Raw genomic sequence first — 12,579 nt, 5'->3', positions numbered from 1 at the left:
TTAGTATGGCAGAAACTAGGCATGGACCCACATTTAACACCACATACTAAGATTAGATCAAAATGGGTCCAAGATTTAGGCATAAAGAACGAAATCATAAATAAATTGGAGGAACATGGGATGGTTTACCTCTCAGACTTGTGGAGGAGGAAGAAGTTTGTGTCCAATGGAGAACTAGAGACCATTATTGATCACAAAATAGAACATTTTGATTACCCCAAATTAAAAAGTTTCTGCACAAACAAAACTAATGCAAACAAGATTGGAAGGGAAGTAACAAATTGGGAAAACATTTTTACAGTTAAAGGTTCTGATAAAGGCCTCATCTCCAAAATATACAGAGAATGGACTTTATAAGAAATCAAGCCATTCTCCAATTGATAAATGGTCAAAGGATATGAACAGACAATTTTCAGATGATGAAATTAAAACTATTTCCACTCATATGAAAGAGTGTTCCAAATCACTATTGATCAGAGAAATGCAAATTAAGACAACTCTGAGATATTACACACCTGTCAGATTAGCTAAGATGACAGGAACAAATAACGATGAAGGTTGGAGGGGCTGTGGGAAAACTGGGACACTGATGCATTGTTGGTGGAGTTGTGAAAGAATCCAACCATTCTGGAGAGCAATCTGGAATTATGCCCAAAAAGTTATCAAAATGTGCATACCCTTTGACCCAGCCATACTACTACTGGGCTTATACCCCAAGGAACTACTAGAGAAGGGAAAGGGTCCTGTATGTGCCAAAATGTTTGTGGCAGCCCTTTTCATAGTGGCTAGAAGCTGGAAAATGAATGGATGTCCATCAATTGGAGAATGGTTGGGTAAATTATGGTATATGAATGTTATGGAATATTATTGTTCTGTAAGAAATGACCAACAGGAGGAATACAGAGAGGCTTGGAGAGACTTACATCAACTGATGCTGAGTGAAAGCAGAACTAGGGGATCATTATACACTTCAACAATGATACTCTATGAGGATCTATTCTGATGGAAGTGGATATCTTCAACATAGAGAAGAGCTAATCCAATTCCAATTGATCAATGATTGACAGAATCAGCTACACCAGAAAAGGAACACTGGGAAATGAGTATAAACTGTTAATTTTACCTTCTGAATCCAATTTTTCTTGTACAACAAGAGAACTGTACAGATCTGCACACATATATTGTATCTAGGAAATACTTTAATATGTTTAACATGTATATGACTACCTGCCATCTAGGGGAGGGGGTGGAGGGAGGGATGGGAAAAGTTGTAACAGAAGTGAGTGCAAGGAACAATGGTGTAAAAATTACCCATGAAAAAAAAAAAAAAAAGAAGAAGAAGAAGAAGAAGAAGCAATAGTCAGGATTACCTAGGATCTGGCAGCTTCTACAATAAAAGATCAGTGGAGGGGGTAAGCTAGAGTACCATATTCTGGAAGGCAAAAAACCTGGGTTTACAATCAAGAAGTAATGAAGCAACCCAGCAAAATTCAGCAGCATCTTTCAGGGGAGGAAATGGAGCTTTAATGAAGTAAGAAACTTTCGATCATTTTTATTGGGGGGGGGGGGAAAACTAAACAGAAAATTTAATCTACAAACACAGAGCACAAGTGAACCACGTTAAAATAAATGGGAAAAACATATATTTGAAGGTTAAACTGTTTACATCTCTAACTCTTGAGAACTATATCTGTCACTGGGGCTAACAAAGGGGAGTATTACATGAACTGAGGGTGTGGTTGTGAATGGACTCTGATGTGATCATAGCAAAGAAAAAGATAGTAAGGGATGGGAAAAGGTCTGTACTAGAAAAACAGAAAAGGGGAGGTATAATGGGACAATTAGTGCACACCAAGAAACTCAAAAGACCTATTACAATCTAAGGGAAAAAGAGAGGGGGATGAATATTGTCTGAAGCTTGATCTCATCAGTTTTGGCTCTGAGAGGGAATAATTTAATCATTCAATAGTTCATGACTAGGCCACGCTCATAAAAATGACAATTCTGCCTAAACTAATCTACCTTTAATCAGTGCCATACCAATCAAACTGCCAAAACATTATTTTATAGCACTACAAAAAATAATAAAATTTATCTGGAAGAACAAAAGGTCAAGAATAGCAAGGGAATTAATGAAAAAAAAAATATACAAAAGATGGTGGCTTAGCAGTACCAAACCTAAAACTATAGTATAAAGCAGCAGAACTCAAAGCCACTGGCTAAGAAATAGAATTGTGGATCAATGGAACAGATTAGATACACACAACACAATAGCAATCTAATATCTGGCATATCCCCAGTTTCTGGAATAAGAACTCACTATTTGACCAAAATTGCTAAAAAGGTTGATCAGTGATGGACAGAATCAGCTACACCCAGAGAAGGACTACTTGCATTTTTGTTTTTCTTCCCAGATTATTTTTACCTTCTGAATCCAATTTTTCTTGTGCAACAAGAGAACTGTATGGATCTGCATACATATACTGTATCTAAGATATACTTTAACATGTTTAACTTGTATGAGACTGCTTGCCATCAAGGGGAGGGGGTGGAGGAAGGGAAGGAAAAAGTTGGAACAGAAGTAGTGCAAGGGACAATGTAGCAAAAATTACCCATGCATATGTTCTGTCAATAAAAAGCTATAACAAAAATAATTACTAGGAAAACTGGAAAATAATGTGAGAAAATAGGAATATACCTACATCTCATCAAAAATCTTTACAGATAGTAATTCTGATAAAGGCCTCATTTCTAAAACATATAAAGAACTATGTCAAATTTATAAGATTATAAGTCATTCCCCCATTGATAAATAGTCAAAGGATATGAACAGACAATTTTTAGATGATGAAATTATAGCCATTTATAGTTGTATGAAAAAATGCTCTAAATAACTATTCATTAAATAAATCTAAATTAAAATGATTTTGAGATACCACCTCACACCTTTCAGATTGGCTAAAATGATAAAAGTAATGATAAATGTTGGAGGGCAAATGGAAAAACTGGTGCACCAATGCATTGTAATGCATTGAGATGGAATTGTAAAATGATCCAACCATTCTGGAGAGCAATCTGGAACTATACCCAAAGGATTACAAAATTGTGCAAACCCTTTAATCCTATAGTGCCAACACTGGGTCTCTATCTCAAGGAAATCATAAAGGAGGGAAATGATCCCACCTAAGCAAAAATGTTTCTAGCAGCTCTTTTTGTGGTTGCAAAGAACTGGAAAAGGAGTGGATGCTCATCAACTGGGTAATGGCTAAACAAGCGGTAGTACATGACAAGCTGATTATAGAGAGCTGGAAAGATTTACATGAACTGATGCTAAGTGAAACAAATGGAAGCAGGAATACATTGTACAAAATAACAACAAAAATGTATGATCAGCAGCTAGGAAAGGCTTGGTTCTTCTCAGCAATTCAATGCTCTGAAGAAATCCCAACAGACTTCAGATAGAAAATGTCATCTGCACACAGAATAAGATCTAAAAAGACTGAAATGTAAATCAACACATGCTAGGTTCCCTTCTTTTTTCTGTTGTTGTTTTTTTTTTTTTTTACTCTCTCCCATAGCTTTTCCCTTTTGCTCTGATTCTTCTCTCCCAACATGATTCATAAAGCAATGTGTTAAAAATAAACTTACTACAATTTAAAAATAAAAAAGAAGAGCAGCCCAGTCATCATAATCAGATATAAAGCAATCATCAGAACTATTTTTGGTATGGCTAAGAAATAACAGTAATGGATCACTGGATTTGGTTAACTACTCAAGATACAATTGTCAATTACTATAGTAATCTAGTGTTCTATAAGCCCCAAGAATCCAGCTTTTGAGATAAGAAGTTACTTCTATGAGCAGTTGGGAAAACTACTGTTGGGAAAACAAAAATAATTTGCAGAAACTAGGCGAACAACATCTCACACTGTATTCCAAGATAGGATCAAAATGGGTATAAGATTTAGACATAAAGGATGACACCATAAGCAAATTAGGAGAGAATGGAATAGTTTACATGTCAGATTTATGGAGAAGGGAAAAAATTATGACTAAACAAGGGATAAACAATATTATGAAATGCAAAATGGATAATGCTGATTCTATTAAAAGTAAGTTTTGCACAAAGCCAATGCAGCCAAGATTAAAAGGAAAGCAAAAAGCATGAAAACATTTTTATAGCCATCGTTTCTGATAAAGGCCTTATTTCTAAAATAAAGAGAGAATTAAGACAAATTTGTAAGAATATAAGTCATTCTGTAATTGATAAATGGTCAAAGGACATGAATAGACAGTTTTCAGATAAAAAAAATTAATGCTATTTATAGTCATATAAAAATGCTCTAAATCACTATTAATTAGAGATATGCAAATTAATACAGCTCTAAAGTACTACCTCACACCTCTCAGATTAGTAATATGAAAGAAAAAGGACAAATGTTGAAGATGTGAGAAAACTGGAACATAAGCATTGTTGGTAGAGTTGTGAATTGATCCAACCATTCTGGAGAGCAATTTGGAACTATGCTCAAAGGGTTAAAATTGTGCGTACCCTTTGATCTAGCAATAACACTATTGCATCTGTGTAAAGGGCTAGAACTGAGCAATATACTTGGGTAATGAAGCACATGAGACTAATTGCCAATTGGACAGTTCCCTATTAACTTGTTTGAAGGTTGACCCTCCCCAGCTGTTCTGTGCTGACTTGAATGGTGGGACAAAGAGGGGGAAGTGATGTGTGTGGGAGGAGTAGGAGGAGGAAGAGGAATTGAGCCGAAGATGTGAGTCAGTCTCTCCGGCATTTGAGGGAGGAAGGTGTGTGTGAGGTTGCTAGGCCTAAGCCCCTGACCTTGACTGTAAAAGATCAAGAATAAAGACGTTTAGTGATCCTGACTCCAGCTGATTTCTGGGAAGACAGAGTTCCAGCACATCTGCATCCCAAAAACATTATAAAAAAGAGAAAAGGACCCACATATGTATAAAAATATTTATAACAGCTCTTTTTATAGTGGCCAAGAATTGGAAATTAAAGATATGCCCATCAACTGAAGAACAACTGAACAAGTTGTAGTATATGAATGCAATGGAATACTATTATACTATAAGAAATCATGAACAGGTGCATTTCAGAAAAACTTTTAAAGATCTGCATGAATCAGTGCTGAGCAAAGTGAAGACAATCAGGAGAACATTATATACATTAACAGCAACATTGTAGAATAATCAACTATGACAGACTTAGCTCCTCTCAGCAACACAGAGATCCAAGTCTATTCCAAAAGACTCAGGCTGAAAAATACTGTCTACACATGTCTCACTCAGAATCAGGACACAAAAGAAACAATGAGATATAGAAAGTCTGACATTGGAATTAGAGAATCCATGATCACCTCTGACACTTAGTACCTGTGACAACCTCCCCAAACTTCATCACCCTCATCTCTAAAAAGGAAGAGATTGACTTAGATGGTCTCTGAGGTAGCCTCTATCTGTAGATTTCACCATGGTAACTAAATGTTTGCCAACGATAAGTAATTGAGAAGGATAATTCTCTATATAGCCTCCAAGGCCAGAGCTCTTTATAGCATACCATGCTACTTCTTTGAGAATAGGCTATCCTGATAAGAGTGTGATTCAATGAAAAGAACAATGTCTCTGCAGTCAAAAAATCCAGTCTTTGACACTTAAGATTTGTGTAAGCTTGGTCAAGTTACTTGGTCTCCTGTGGCCTTAGTTCCTTTGTAAAATGGCAAGATTGGATAAGAAGCTGACCTCTTCTAGATCAAAAATGATGATTTTATAATCCTGATCCTACTTGTCCATGAAAAGAGACATCATCTGGGCTCTGTGGGTTCAATTAGGCTCCTAATTTCCCCTAAATTTTTTGTTATTGTTGTTTTGGTTTGGTTAGTGTTGTAAGCAAAGAAATTCTCTTCAAGATCTGAGAATTAATTAAATATGAAAATCCAGTCATTTTGTGAGTATATTAAGCAATGAAGTAAATAAATCATTTTCATTTTCCTATCTAATAATCCTTACTGGATATTTTCTTTTTTCATTGTCAATAATCCTGAGAAATCCTAAATACTATTAGGGGACACTTCTACTAAGAAAACAATTACCTGTACATCCTTCTGCTATTGGGGTTTTGATTGAGCAAGTCTCATTGAATAAAGCATTTTTCTCTATGTATTCATCATGAGAAAAAGATACAAAATAAAATTTCCAACGCTACAGGCAGCCTATTCTTGGAATAGGAAAATGAGTATTTTCTAATACCAAGATTTCCAGGAATCATTAAAAAAAAAAAAGAAAAGAAAAAGAAAAAGAAAGAAAGAAAACATCTGGAAAATTGGACTATATTAACCCTGTTTTTGAAAGGTTTTTATATTATACCATTTGAGAGAGATTCCCTATTATTCCATATGCTTCACTAACAGCACAAAAAACAAATTTCAATAAATAATTTTAGTTTTCCTTTCTTCCTTCCTTCCTCCTTCCCTCCCTCCCTCCCTCCCTCCCTCTCCTTCTGAATGCCTTGGCTAAGGAAGTGAGATTGTTTGTTTAACTCCAAATGACTTTTCCTGGCTTTCTACCCCAAAGCTCTTAACTTAGATGTAGCACAAATTCAAGTGGAAGAGGCATCAAACTAAATAATCCCATCCTAAAGAATGAATAGGTGAAACAGCAAATCATAGACATAAATAATAATTTCATCCAAGAAAATTACAATGAGACAACATACCAAAATTTGTGGGATGCAGCCAAAGTGGTAATGGGGGAAATTTTATATCTTTAGAGGCTTACTTGCATAAAATAGAGAAAGAGAAAATCAATGAATTGGGCTTGCAACTAAAAAAGCTAGAAAAAAAGCCTATTAAAACCCCCCAATCAAATACTAAACTTGAAATTCTAAAAATAAAAGGAGAAACTAATAAAACTGAAAGTAAAAAATTAACATCAACAGCAACATTGTAAAATAATCAACTATGACAGACTTAGCTCTTCTCAGCAACACAGAGATCCAAGTCTATTCCAAAAAACTCAGGATGAAAAATACTATCTACACTAATTATTAATATTATTATTAAAAACACTATCCTTATTAATTCTCTCGAATTAATAAATAAAACTAAGAGTTCATTTTAGGAAAAAAAAAGGTAACTTTTTCTAATCAAATTTACCAAAGGTTTAAGAGGAAAATAAAATTGTTAGTCTTAAAAATGAAAAGGGAGAATTTTCCATTAATGAAGAGGAAATTAGAGCAATATTAAGGAGTTACTTTGCCCAAATTTATGCCAATAGATTTGATAATCTAAATGAAATGGATGAATACCTACAAAAATATACGTTGTCCAGATTAACAGAGGAGGAAGTAAATTGCTTAAATAGTCCCATTTTAGAAAAAAAAAAAGAACAAGCTATTAATCAACTCCCTAAGAAAAAATCCTCAGGACCAGATGGATTTAGATATGAATTCTACCAAACATTTAAAGAATAATTAACCCCAATACTATATAAACTATTTGAAAAAAATAGGGAATGAAAGAATCCTACCAAATTCCTTTTATGGAACAGACATGGTACTGATTCCTAAACCAGGTAGGATGAAAAATGAAAAAAACATTTATAGACCAATCTCCCTAATTAATATTGATGCAAAAATCTTAAATAACATGTTAGCAAAGAGATTACAATATCATCCCGTTACCTGTCATCGGGGGGAGGGAATGGAGGGAGGGAGGAGATAATTTGGAAAAATGAATTAAAAAAATATATATATCATCCCTAGGATAATACACCATGACTGGATTTATACCAGGAATGCAGGGCTGGTTCGATATTAGGACAACTATTAGCATAATCGACTATATCAAAAACCAAATTAACCAAAACCATATAATTATCTCAATAGATGCAAAAAAAAAAGCATTTGATAAAAACCAACATCCATTCCTACTAAAAATATTAAAGTGCATAGGAATAAGTGGAATTTTCCTTAAAATAGTCAGTAGCATCTATTTAAAACCATCAGTAAGCATCATAAGTAGTAGGGATAAACTGGAACCATTTCCAAAAGGATCAGGAATGAAACAAGGTTGCCCACTATCACCATTACTATTCAAGATTGTATTAGAAATGCTAGCTTTGGCAATGAGAGATGAAAAAGAGATTAAAGGAATTAGAGTAGGTAATGAGGAAACCAAATTATCACTCTTTGCAGATGATATGATGGTATACTTTGAGAACCCCGGAGAATCTACTAAAAGCAATTAGCAATAATCCATAACTTTAACAAAATTGCAGGATACAAAATAAATCCACATAAATCATCAGCATTTTTATACATCACTAATAAAATCCAACAGCCAAGAAATACAAAGAGAAATTCCATTTAAACTAACTGCTGATAGTATAAAATATTTGGGAATCTATCTGCCAAGGGAAAGACAGGAACTATATGAGCAAAATTACAAAACACTTTACACACAAATAAAGTCAGATCTAAACAATTGGAAAAATATCAAGTGCTCTTGGATAGGTTGACCAAATATAATAAAAATGACAATATTACCTAAACTAATCTATTTAGTACTATACCAATCAGACTCCCAAAAAACTATTTTAATGAGCTAGGAAAAAAATAATAACAAAATTCATCTGGAAGAAAAAAAGATCAAGAATTTCAAGGGAACTAATAAATGAAAAAAGTCAAATGAACATGGCACCTAGCTTTACCAGATCTAAAACTATATTAAAAAGCAGCAGTCACCAAAACCATTTGGTACTGGCTAAGAAATAGACTAATTGATCAGTGGAACAGGTTAGGTTCAAAGGACAAAATAGTCAATAACTATAGCAATCTAGTGTTTGACAAACCCAAAGACCCCAGCTTTTGGGATAAGAATTTGCTATTTGACAAAAACTGCTGGGAAAATTGGAAACTAGTATGGCAGAAACTAGGCACTTACTCACACAACACCATACACCAAGATAAGATGAAAATGGGTTCATGATTTAGGCATAAAGAATGAGATTATAAATAAATTAGAAGAACATAGGGGATAGTTTACCTCTCAGACTTGTGGAGGAAGGAATTTGTGACCAAAAAAGAACTAGAGATCATGATTGATCACAAAATTGATAATTTTGATTATATTGAGTTGAAAAGCTTTTGTACAAACAAAACTAATGCAGACAAAATTAGAAAGGGAGCAATAAACTGGGAAAACATCTTTACCTTCAAAGATTCTGATAAAGGCCTCATTTCCAAAATATGTAGAGAATTGACTCAAACTTATAAGAAATCAAGCCATTCTCCAATTGATAAATGGTCAAAGGATATGAACAGGCAATTTTCAGAGGAAGAAATTGAAACTATTTCCAGCCATATGAACAGGTGTTCCAAATCATTATTTATCAGAGAAATGCAAATTAAGATACCTCTGAGACACCACTACACACCTGTCAGATTGGCTAATGACAGGAAAAGACAGTAACAGATGTTGGAGGGGATGTGGGGAAACTGGGACACTGATGCATTGTTAGTGGAGTTTTGAAAGAATCCAACCATTCTGGAGAGCAATCTGGAACTATGCCCAAAAAAGTTATCAAACTGTGCATACCCTTTGATCCAGCAATGTTACTACTAGGTTTTATATCCCAAAGAAATACTAAAAAAGGAAAAAGGACCCACATGTGCAAAAATGTTTGTGGCAGCCCTTTTTGTAGTGGCTAGAAACTGCAAATTGAATGGATGTTCATCAATTGGGGAATGGCTGAATAAATTGTGGTATATGAATGTTATGGAATATTATTGTTCTATAAGAAATGACCAGCAGGATGAATACAGAGAGGCTTAGAGAGACTTACATGAACTGATGCTGACTGAAATGAGCAAGATCAGATCATCATTATACACTTCAACAATAATACTATATGATGATCAACTCTGATGGAAATGGCTCTCTTCAACAATGAGACTATTCAAATCAGTTCCAGTTGTTTAGTAATGAAGAGAATCAGCTACACTCAGAGAGAGAACTATGGGAAATGAGTGTGGACCACAACATAGTATTTCCACTTTCTGTTAGTTTGCTTGTATTTTTGTTTTCCTTCCCAGGTTTTCTTTCTTTCTTTCTAGATTGGATTTTTCTTGTACAGCAAGATAACTGTATAAATATATATATATATATATATATATATATATATATATATATATATATATATATATATATATATATATATATACATGTATTGGATTTAACATATAATTTAAACATTTACTATGTATTGGTCTACTTGCTATCTAGGGGTAGAGGGAAGGAGGGGAAAAGTTGGAACATAATGTTGAAAAATTACCTATGCATATGTTTTGTAAATTTAAAAAATATAATTTAAAAAAAGAGGTATCAGACTTGCTCCACTCAGAACTTGTGAAGAGACAAAATCAGTCCATATGCAGTCTCCTGAGTGAACATCAGTTCAGAAATGCATTTCCTCCTCATCTCCATTTTCTAGTTCCACTGGTTTTGCTCAGCTAAAATGCCACACTCTGCAAAGGCCTCCCAGTCCCCCCCCCCCACCTTCTTCCTCCCCAGGGTTCTAGTGCTTTTCTTTCAAAATTCACCTTTTACCTATATTATATCCTCTATGTCTATTTACACAGTGCCTCCCCGGGTAGTTTATGAGTTTCTCCGAACTGTTTTTGCCCTTCTTTGATCCTCAGGTAGCACAATGCCCTATATAGTGAGTGTTTTAATAAATTGTTCAGTAACCAAATGGAAGTTGAAGTGGCAGATTTTGCTTCTAGGTTTAAAAAAAAAAAAAAAAAAAAAAAAAGCGGTGCAGTGGGCAGAGCACCACGAGAGTCAGGGACCGCTCACCTCCAGAGTTCAAATCTGGCTCACATTTAGCTAGATGGGGAAGTCAGTTTTGTCTCAATTTCCTCATCTATAAAATGAACTGCAGAAGGAAATGGAAAACTATTCCAATATCTTTGCCCTCGGGCTCCCAAAGAGTAGGACAGGACGGAATGACGACCGAATTACAACAACAAAACACGGGAATGCAGGGGTCTGTCTCTGGAGGACTGAAGGTAGCAGACGCCTTCTCCAAAGTCTTTTTTAATTAACTTCCTCATGCTCCAGCCTTCAGGAAGCATTTTTTTTTGGATATACCAAGAAAGTTTTTTCCTACTTTATCAAATGGATTACGTCCCCTCCGCATTTCTCCCTCGCTCAAAAGTTCGATTTGGGGTTGCGCGATTCGGGGAAAACCAGGTCAGCTGTAGGCAACCAGCCGCCCACCTCGCTCGCGCTCTGCTGCCCATCCGCTACGGGAGACTCGCTATTTATTTATCATTTATTTACCTGAACTTTCGATTTCTTTTTATCTGATTCCGCTCCGCTCCTTATCTTTCCCAGTACAAATGCTCTCCTACTTCGCCAAGACCCCAAACACCCCCGAGTCCACGCCTTCCATCCCCCGCATCTTTTCCCACTCACTCTCAGTCCACCTTCCATCTCCTCCCCGGCGCTCTCTCTCCCTCCGCACTCCCCAAATCCATCCCCTTCCCTTCCGCTCCCGGATCCCACTCGGACAACCTCCGCTCCCCAGCCCAGATCGAACCCTGGCGTCCGACACCGCTCTCGGAGAAAGCCGGGCAGCAGACACTCGCCACTCACCCTGGAACTCAGAGGTTCCGGTTCGCTCTGCTTTTAATCCTACATGCGAGTTCTCACGAACTCACTCCCTCTCCGTGCCTCTCCGTCTCTCTCTCACACACGCAAATAATAATTTCGGAAAAGGGAGTAGTCCTAGGCTAGAAGTAAATAGACCCGGATGCTATGTCTCCACCCCCAAATTCTTACTACAATAAGAAATTTACCTACCTGTTTTCAAATCTGGTTTGACTCTTAAATTGTGCGGTTAAAGGCCCTCCCCGGAATCGGAAAATAAAGCAACCAAAACAAACAACAAAAACCTCCCAGCGAACTGGGCAGCCGGAGGCTGCCAACCAATACGCTCCGACTTTGCAACACTATTGAAGCTCTAGGTAGAGCTCTTTTTTTTTTTTTCTTTTTTTTTCTTTTTTTTCCTTTTTAAAATTGTGCTTCAGTAACCCCGGTTCCCTTCTCTGATGATTTTACAAGGCTCTGCCTTAATTAATTCCAATTCACTTGCAATCAGGACGTCACACTCCAGAAGTTATTGGTCCTCTTCTAGAAGGAGAGAGGAATAAGCCCTTCAAATTTCTTTCTTCATATGATTCAAGGCTGAAACAACACTTGATGATCTCCATGAAAATGGCCTGGGAAAGGGCATACCATAATATTCACACAACTTTCCTAACTGCAGGAAACATATCCTAGTGGGCAGAAGAGAGAAACTTGTATATTTGCTGGTGAATCGCAGAGATTCATACAAATAGAAGAGAACATGTGAGGAGGCTTTCTGCAATCCCTGAATATTATGGAGGAAACTGGATTGGAGCTCCAATTCTGGACAAGATTGAAATGGACTTAAACGAGATAGACAGCTCTGACCAAATTATTCAATTTAAAGCATCATTTATTA

At 36.0% G+C, this 12,579-nt stretch overlaps 1 protein-coding gene across 6 annotated transcripts in view; it reads right to left on the bottom strand.

Moving 5' to 3' along the window:
• LOC141560372 (phospholipid scramblase 1-like) overlaps positions 1-12,034 on the bottom strand; it is a 59,830-nt gene extending 47,796 nt beyond the window's left edge. The window contains exon 1 of one of the 6 annotated variants that reach the window (XM_074298387.1): positions 11,895-12,034. The gene's annotated coding sequence lies outside the window, so the exon portion shown is untranslated. Of the gene's footprint in view, positions 1-11,372; positions 11,518-11,687 lie in introns of those variants that run through there. The other 5 variants (XM_074298390.1, XM_074298386.1, XM_074298389.1 and 2 more) reach the window with 5 other exon arrangements.
• Between the last annotated feature and the right edge of the window lie 545 nt (positions 12,035-12,579).

The sequence above is a fragment of the Sminthopsis crassicaudata genome, chromosome 3 (assembly GCF_048593235.1).
Source record: "Sminthopsis crassicaudata isolate SCR6 chromosome 3, ASM4859323v1, whole genome shotgun sequence".
Lineage (NCBI taxonomy): Eukaryota > Metazoa > Chordata > Mammalia > Dasyuromorphia > Dasyuridae > Sminthopsis > Sminthopsis crassicaudata.
This window is presented reverse-complemented; position numbering and strand designations above follow the sequence as displayed.